Source organism: Chondrus crispus, genomic scaffold, assembly GCF_000350225.1.
Source record: "Chondrus crispus Stackhouse genomic scaffold, scaffold_79, whole genome shotgun sequence".
NCBI lineage: Eukaryota > Rhodophyta > Florideophyceae > Gigartinales > Gigartinaceae > Chondrus > Chondrus crispus.
Genome location: NW_005178719.1, coordinates 192279 through 199779, shown reverse-complemented (window position 1 = coordinate 199779; position 7501 = coordinate 192279).

Sequence of the window (7501 nt, the reverse complement as noted above, 5' to 3'; positions counted from 1 at the left end):
GGGTTTCCCGAGAGTCTAGAGTTTGACTTTGACGACACCGGCAATGAGAAGATCGGAAAGGTTATGGCGAGTCGCGGAGTAGGTAGCGTGAATGGTTTCGATGACGTCAACGAAGATTTCGTTGTGGGGGTACTTGACGTTTGCGCGGCGCCATGGGGTGTGCGGAGAGGCATAGGACATGGTAGCCGCTTTGGCCGAGTCGGCGCCGAGCGATTCAAAGACGCGATTGATCATGGAGGGCGGGGTGATGAGTTCTTTGAGTGTGTTGGGTTCGACAGTGAGCGGAGAGGCGTTGTCGAGCATTTCTTGAAGGAGCTCGTACACAGTGATGAAGACGTCTTTGATGGCGTGCTCGTTAAGCTCCCCAAAGTAGTCGACGAAGACATCGGCGAGAGACTCGAGTAATTAGGTCACGAAGATAGGTTGGGTGTCTGTGAGGACGGAGGCTAGGAAGAAGAAGCCGTTGCGGTGCAGATGGATCAGGGCGCCTTTCGGGGCGGGGAGGAAAGGGGGCGCTTCGATGGAAATGCCGCGCGCGGATTTGGCTGTTTGATTCCAAAATGCACTACTTTCCGTGCGACTGGTGTTGCCGCGATAGTGCTTTGCGATAATGACTTCGCCTGTACTGTTGAGAATAAAGATGCTATGGATCCTTCCATTTTGTTGTGGCAAGGCAAAGAACAGGCATGAGAACGCTTTGAATCTGTGTGCACCGAACAAGACAATTAAAGCAATTGATTGCGATGCGAAAGTCGCGATGCGAAATGTGTGAATAGGTAAAGAATTGCTGCCCCGTCCTCTTGCGAACAAAGTTGGATGATACTTGTCCCGATTTCTTCACGCATGCATGCCCTTTCCGCGCAACAGTGAGAAGTCTTTAGCACATACTGTACAGTGGCCATCCCTAACCTAAACTCGTGCCTTGCCGCGCCCCACATCCCGCACTCTAACCCCGATAAACAACGGGGGCAGTGACGGTGCCCATGGGGATCGCATACCTTAGATGACGCCGAAGTCGCACAGCACCTGGACGAAGCAGATGCGCATGGTGCCCGGCTTGGCCACATAGGGAATAGTAAAAAATATCCCCACCAAAGCTCAAAGCATTATTGAAGGTCGCTCTCTGTGCATGGGAATGCTAGCGGATGATTTCAAAAATTTAGCGTGACCTAATTGTTTGCCACGGAGATCGAAAAAGTGTGACGTTTTCGGGTGGCAGGCACATGGTTCCGATCGCTTGGCATGGCGGCTTTTCAGTTCCCTCAGATCAAACATGGTTGTCTTGCACATCAGATATCTCTGCGCAGAAGGCTGGTCCTTGGCCAGTCGATCATTGAAACCATTCTCGGCAGCATATGTCTCGAAGGCCTCTGCGTATTTCGGAGGTATAGCATACCAAATCTTGGCAGCGCTTCCGCGGTGAAGGTAGGAATGAGGAGAAGTTCTTTCCAGGTCAGCTGGAAGTCGCTGGAGTGTCCAGGGAGGAGTTTCTGGAGCTCCTCGTTGGACACTCCAGCGAATTAATGATGGAAAACTCTGACGACAGTGATTGTGAAAACTCTGGGTGTGGAAAGCATGCGACAGAGAAGCAGCTTGATGCTGAGATAGGTCATGGGGAAAGGGACGGACGATGTTCGGCGGGGAGTGATTGGAGGAAGAGGATCAAGCTGTGGTGGATCGACAAGTGGGGCGAGGGGGGAATGTCACGTCGTCACCAACCTTGCTGGCATTGTTCTAGTCCTGCGCGGCGATTGGCTGCACTGCACATTTCGGGCATGGCCAATAAAATTTCAATAATATCTTTCCATTCCGCACTCGAACATTGCCGCACTCGAACATTGCCGCACTTGAACATTGCCGCACTCTCCCGTCCCAAGTTGACTATTTCCCCATCCCGCCGTCATCCCACTCCAAATTCGCAAACCCTTCTTCCTACCTCTCCCCCTCCACCCCCTTTCTCACACGCTTCTTCTCATCTCCCCCCTTCACCATGACATGGTATACCCGCAGGCCGGTGTGGTCTCCCACAGCTCAACGTCCTCGCGCATCAAAACGGCTTCAAGGACCTGCACGTGTGTGACGATTGTACAGTACTGCCATGTTCAAGAACAAAATACGCCTCCAATCAGACCCGAGAATCAACTACATCCACCGATGCAGGCCTGTTAGTAGTTGAATTGGCTGAAAACGAACAAGTCATGCTCTCTCGAATGAAATAATTGTAACTGCACTGCGCCAGACTGGTGTGCTGTGCTGATCCTGATTCCACCAAGCCCTTCTCCTGTCAAATGCATCTCAGTTTGCTTACAACTGGACGATCGCACAGTTTGAATCAATATTTTGAAGACACCATGCGCTCGCGTAAGATCCTCTCTCGCGGTGGGAATCCGATCGATGTCAATCATAGCAGACGAAGGCGAGCACAAAACTCTGGAAGGTGGCTGGAATTTCTGCAGTCCCGCCCAGATCTACTTGCAGCTCTTTGCGATGGCGATCGCTCGCATTCTATTGCAAACCACGCAGAAAACACGCCGCATTCGTTCTTAGGCGCTGACAATCCCCCTCTCAGGTGATTACTCAACACTCCGGGCATCAAGATGGAGAAAAGACCGCTAGCCGATTGCATGAAGATGTCGCCAATATTGCCCGCCTCGCCGGACATGAGGACATTCATAGAAATCTGGATTTTTATCAGTCAGGGACCCTCAAACGCAGTTCTGCCACTGATCCAACACATCGCACAGCAGATAACGTTGACATTCCGTTCATGGTAGAGTTTACAGAATGGCAAACATCAGATATCTCAGATCAAAACCCTGAATACCAGTTGCCGAATAATGAGGTTCTTCCGGAGAAATGCAAAGGTTCAGTACCCGACTGAGTTACAATGCCTCCAGAAACGTCTGACAGACTTGCGTAAGGTTAATTCGCCGTGGACAAACATATTAGGTCTGGTAACTGTTTGTGGGAGCGTCAGGTACACTGTGAAACAGTACAATCTACTTCGAGATCTTTTGAAATGGAACAGTACCGGTTGGCAACTACCATCTTACTCGGCTATTCAACGCACGATCTTCCCACACATACTGAAATGGTGTCTTCCTCGGAGCTCGATCGAACACTTTAAAATCGACATGGCGAAGGTAAAACCTACCCCTCCTAATTTTCAGGAATATGGAGAGAACACCGAAGAATTAAATCGGGAAATATCTGCCCCCGTTCGGGTTATTCTTCCGTCCGAGTGGGCGAAGCTTGATGTTCTCACGTATCCCCTCTATGACAGTATGTTCTGTCAAGGCCATATGAAGGACTCAATTGAGAATTCAGAAATAGTGCGTGACCGAGCCAGTGTTTTGAATGCCGGGGAGTTCATTTTTGCGACTTTCAGGAGGAGGCCCGTGAAAGTATTCCCAGGAGCCAAAGTTCTTGTCGACATCAATTTTGTGCGGCCGCGAACTTCATTACTCGATTATTCCAAAATTGATTCCGTTGTGAGTGAGTACGAGGTAATAGGCTTCACAAATCATGGTTGCACATTGAGCGGGACTGTTTCGTCTGTTTAGTGCGTAGGTTCGGAGGATAGCATTTCTTCGAGTTCAGAACTAGCACAAAGTAGAGCCCATGGCTCGGCAAGATATCTGATTAGGAAACTTTCAAGAGCATCGGCAATGAAGAAAATTGGAATGGAAAATATGTCAATAGTCCGAAACCAGGAAATTCAGCTTTCAAGAAACAACCGATTTCGGAAGCGACAACGGCTACGGAGGGAAGTCACTGTCCCGTCGGATCGTGATAACTTGCTCCCCGGGGATATCGTATGTTTGCTTCTCCCTGGTCAATCGCAAGACCCACTGGAACTATGTGTGCTTGTCGTCTATAGATATTGGAAACATGACGGTATGAAATCTGTCCGCCTGCTGTTTGTTAAGACTTCAGACTTATGTGGCAGTGCGGAAAAGAATTGTGAAGAGGACTTCAGTCGCAATGAGGTTTCACTTTCGTTCGGCCATGATGATTTGTTGGCAAGTCACGAAGTAGTGGGGCATGTGCGTCTCGACTGCAATGATGCCAATGATCTAGATGTGGCAAGTGGGGCAAGGTCTAGAGTCGTCCCTAAATCAAATTGCAAAGGTATACTGCAAGATGGGACACCGTATGTGGTATACAGAGTTTCTCTTGTACTGTGATGACTTCCAGCCGCTTTCCCCGACGTGCCAGAAAAGGTCCGCAGGTGGTTTTTACATGCTGCCGCTCGGCTTATTGCCGCGTGATAGATCCACGCGCGCTGCTACAAGGCTCACTGGCCTTACTCCACCGGGTGTCAGCACAAACCAGCTCATGCTAAATATCATCCCGGATTTGCTGAGAGCCTGCGTTGATGGGATTCAAGGAAGGTCACCAGACGGGGACGAAGTGAGGATTTTTATAGATGTTGTTGGATTTCTCGGCGATTACCTGTAGTCGGCGCATGGTGTTGACCTCTTAGGACATCACGCTAATTCACCCTGCACTGCATGTTCTGTACGCAAACACAGGGGTGCAGATAGAAGATCTCTTGAATATACAACCATTTTACATGCTTCCAACTCTTCTGTCCTTAGAACTGCCGATCGGCATTGGGCCCTTCGCGAGAGCGGTATTGACGACAATGATTGTAATCTTTTGGGAATGTATTCAACCACGAGAGTAAGCAATGAGTCATGCCCACTGCTTAAGCTTCATTCTGAGCTTCAGAAAGTCCGATCGGACATTCAAAGGGCCAATCATGGTGGACCAGTTGTGTCTGGGCTTTTCGACCCGTACCGATCGAATATCATCGCTCCGGACCATCTGCTCAGCGGATTAGCCAAAGATATTATGTAAACTGCTTTTGCTGTTCTGCCTGGCAAGGAGTGGAAACAAAGAATGGATTATATGGTTTATTCTGCGCTTAGTGAAAATGGGCTCATACGGCAGTGTTCGACGTACCACGTTTCAAAAGGAACCCTGCATGGGATGAGTCTCTCATCAACTTTTTGCATGCTTCTGTGCTGTGTTCCCGTTTACAGAAACATCATCAACGCCCTGAAGTTGGAAGATGAAGTACAAGGACGTGTTCTTGAAGCGCTCGAGTGCCTGAACAGACTGATTGGTTTGACGTATTGGTGGCCGGAGCAGGGAGTTGACCACCCTAATGATGTTGCATGCTTCGATCTGACAAAATCAAACAACAAATACATTTGCAATATTCAAGATCTCGCCGTTTCGTATCTCGAACAAGTAGATGCGCTATGTGTGGAGCTGGAGGTTGCACGGAAACAATTAGACAAACCAAACTTACACAGACTTCTCGAACTGTACTTCCATTCGTTACCAGCATTTGGTCATGTCAAGCACTTTACGGAGCTTGTACTGGAGAACGCGCACCAGCCTCTGAAGCGGTGTATAACGAAAAGCAATCATCATAACTCACAAATTTCTGCTGTGGCGCACTGTTTGGGGAATGACTGGCAGGGAAGGATATCACTCTTGCATGAAGGAGTTAAGAAAAGTAATTCAGATTCTGAAGAAAAATACAAACGAGGTCTCCGAAGACTGCTTATAGGTAGCCAAATGACCGAAATGGTAGAACCGAACGAAGAACATCACAGGTTAGTTAAGCAGGCAGACGAGCTCGTCAACGCTGTCCTAGTAGAACCTCTACTTCATATCGTGCAGGGAGAAGGAAATGCCTTCCGTTTACATTCAAATGAGGTTACATGGAAGACATCTGGGAATTTGAAAGGAAGTGATATGAAGGCTATGCAGATCGGCACGAACGCTACCATAGATGTACAAGAGCTCCTTTGCCATGGAGAAAAGCTTCTCCGAAAGTACTATTTGGAGTATGGCTACGGAGAACAATGGGCTGCACATCTTCGCAAGAATGCGAGGAGAGTTCGCAATATGAAGTTTGGAAATGGTGGTCAGCAGTCGGCTTCGCACGAGTTAATCTATACTGGATGCGTAGTGGAGACATTAGTATCGCCAGAGTGCATCCAAAGACCTGATCGACTGTTGTTTCCACAAGAAAATGGAATAGTTACAGTAGCACGATTTGCTGTGATTGGTATTATTGAAAGGGAAGAGGAGGAATCACCATGGGCAGTGGTAATTCGATGTGATTTATCAAATGGCTTTCTCCGCACGAGACCGAACATGAATACCGCAGATTTCCAACTATTGTACCTCACGAATGCAGTCCGACGCATATCGATTTTCCATGCATGTGGCCATGATGGAGTTTTCCACTGTCAAATTGACCAGATATCCAAGCGGGTGGGACACAAGGGCAATATATTTTCTGGGGAATTATTTCACTGGTTTGACAGGAAAGCTGGATATCCACCACGAATCGCATGAATCGGGCAGCTAATCATACAAAAATTCTTGAGGGCAGAGAAAATGGTATATATTTTGATCACAGTTATTGGTTACTGTTTCCCATTTTTAATAGTTCGAAGATATTGTACTTTCAGCTAGCAGGTCAATAAGTCATACCCGTAAACCTTTTGTTTCCATAGCTTTTGACTCATTACTTTCAACGTAATTCCTCTCTGGATTCAGCTTCTGGTAGGCATCGAAATCTATCGTTACGTTCGAACAGGTTTATTGCTAACAACATCTTTTTTGCTACAGAAATCAGTGTCTACAGAAAGTATCAGTGGTTGTGCATCCAACGCATGAATTACTTCGGTGGTATTAAAAACAGTTGTTCCCCAGTAATGAGCTAACTACTGTGCATCTGTTCGACCATCACTCTGAATCAGCACATGTTTTGATTCCGGGGCAATGAAATTGTTGCTCCAAACAATAAAATGATGCAATGTCCAACTATAATAGTATCTCTTGTAGCACTAGCTGTGTTGGATGCGAAATCCATCTATCAATGCTAGCAACCAATGAGTCTGATGACAATTACTGATTGGCCTTTTGCTTCAAAGAGTGTATATTGTTGTTGTCATAATACAGATCCGTTGCTCCCTAGCATTAATCAATTGCTGCAATTTCAATACATCCCACTCTAAAAACCATGGCATCATATCTGAATGACATCGTTGTGACGCCACCATTTGCAACCGCCGTGGCACCTGTGTTGGTGTTGCCTACTGGAACAATCACCTTCGGGCCTACTCATGGAATTCACCCATGAAAACTGCCATCACCACCCTCGTACTCTCCGCTCGCACCACACCACACCCCATAAAAAACCATCGTCGCCCGCCCAAGTCCGCCCCCTCGTCCTCAAAACCTCGCTCTCACGCACCAACTCGCCGCATTATCTCGACCCCCTCACCCCGAACCAAACCGCATATCTCTAACTTCATTGCCACCCCCCAATCTGGGAAGAATACCACCACACCACTCACCCAAACCTTCTATGATTGGCACTTGAGGCTGAGCCACGCCCCCCCCCCCCGCCTGCGAATTAAAAAATGGGTCGAGGAGGGACGCTCCCCGAGCTCCCCCCCCCACTCCCGAA